The following is a 2,049-nucleotide window of genomic DNA, read 5'->3' on the forward strand; positions in this document are numbered from 1 at the left end:
CAAATTTGTGTGTTTTTTGTGTCATGTTTTAAGAGGTTTGTTTAAGAGGTCCAATTAGGGCCAAAATAAGTCAATATTTGTACAAAAAATAAAAATTTAAATGTATTAAAAAAAATTAAACTTATAAAACAACTTTTAACAATACCTTTGGTAGACTGTCGAATGAATTCCGCATTACAACATTTGTAAGGCTTTGATAGAAGTTTGTAGTTTCACTTTTAACACAGGCTCATTGTGGATACGTACCCCTGTCTGCATTTTTGGAGATCGCGAATTATGTAGCCAGAGGTACGTCTGGCTGCATTTTGTCTTTAAAACAAATGCTACAGGGCGGAATGAGGCCGCTGACGACTTCTGTTCCTTTTTTGCGCTACCAGCTGACCGGTTACCTCCGTATGGACGCCTTTTCTGTTGTTACCAGTTTGATCAGTAGCTCACGGTATGTGTCAATTTACTTGGGACGCGGCTCGTAGTTGACCGCGATGACGAGATTCAAGTCTGTTGAAGAATTTATGGAAAGTCTGGCTGCATTTTTTTGTCTTTAAAAAAATTTACTTAGGGGTAGTATGACGCCGCAGGCAACTTCTGTTCCATTTTTGCACTACCAGTTGACCACTTACCTCAATATGGACAACTTTTCCTGTTATCAATGTGCCCAGTAGTTTACTGAGCACGACAGTGGACGCGGCTCGTAGTTAACAGTGATGACAGGATTCATGTCTGTGTAAGATTTTTTGGAGATCGCGAATTATGTTGCCAGAGGTATGTCTGGCTGCATTTTGTCTTTAAAACAAATGCTACAGGGCGGAATGACGCCGCTGACGGCTACTATTTCTTTTTTTGCACTACCAGCTGACCGCTTACCTCTGTATGGACAGCTTTTCTGCTGTAACCATCTTGCCCAGTAATTCGCTGTATATGTCGCTGGACTTTGGACATGGCTCGTAGTTGACCGCGATGACGAGAATCAAGTCAGTCAAACAATTTCTGGAGAGCACGAATTATATAGCCAGAGGTACGTTTGGCAGCATTTAGTCTTTAAAACAAACTCTCCGGGGTGGTATGATGCCGCTGCCGACTTCAGTTCCTTTTTTGCGCTACCAGTTGGCTGCTTACCTCCGTATGGAAGGCTTTCCCGGAGTTACCAGTTTGCCCAGTAGCTCGTCATGTACGTTGGTGGACATGGAACGTGGCTCGTAGATGACCGCGACGATGGGATTCAAGTGTGTTCAAGAAACCAGGAAAAACAAAAGAAAAATAACTAAATAAATAAATATACAACAGGTTAAACACCTGGTGAAATCAAGAGGCTACAACAGCTTTTCTTTTTCTAGATTAATTTTGTAAACACTATCAGGTGGGTTTAGGGAATGGGGTGGGCGGGTCAGTCGTTCAGTCAGTCGACAGTAAGCTGGCCTAGCAGGCTGAAGTGCATATTGCTCTTTCTGGTGAATTTACGCAAAAGAGGACGTGCGAGAGATCTTTGAGATCATCAAAAAGCACACACAACAGATTGCAAAATCAAAAACTGCAAGCAGATGTACCTCTCCAGTTACCTATTTTGCTGTCCCCAGAAATGTAAACAGGGGTACGTATCAACAATGAGTCTGAGATGTTCACTTTTCACTGTGAAAATGGAGGTTTTTGATAACGATGACGCAGTTTAGTCATTTGAAGCAGTCATGTGACCATTTCAGCTAACACAGTGGACGACTCTGTAAAGCAGATATTTTGGATGCTGCCTGTTTTGACAGCTTTGTTAAAGATTAATGTCAATGTCTACATACTCCATATTGCCTCTCTTCAAAACCACACTGAATGTTTACTGGGAGCTGTAGTTTAGCGATGGAAGCAGACCACAGTTGTGACATGTTGTCGTGATGTTTTAAAAGAGATGGAAAGTAAATAAACGTCAGACGGATATGACACAGGTAAAAGCATCTTACGACTATACATGAATGAAAGTGTTTTCAGTTGTTAGTGTGGATGATGGAAAGAATATGTGAAAGAATGGAAAGAAAGTGAAATTGTGGACATGGAGTTTAGACC

This window comes from Danio rerio, chromosome 25, assembly GCF_052040795.2.
Source record: "Danio rerio strain M-AB ecotype USA chromosome 25, GRCz13ab, whole genome shotgun sequence".
In the NCBI taxonomy this organism is placed as follows: domain Eukaryota; kingdom Metazoa; phylum Chordata; class Actinopteri; order Cypriniformes; family Danionidae; genus Danio; species Danio rerio.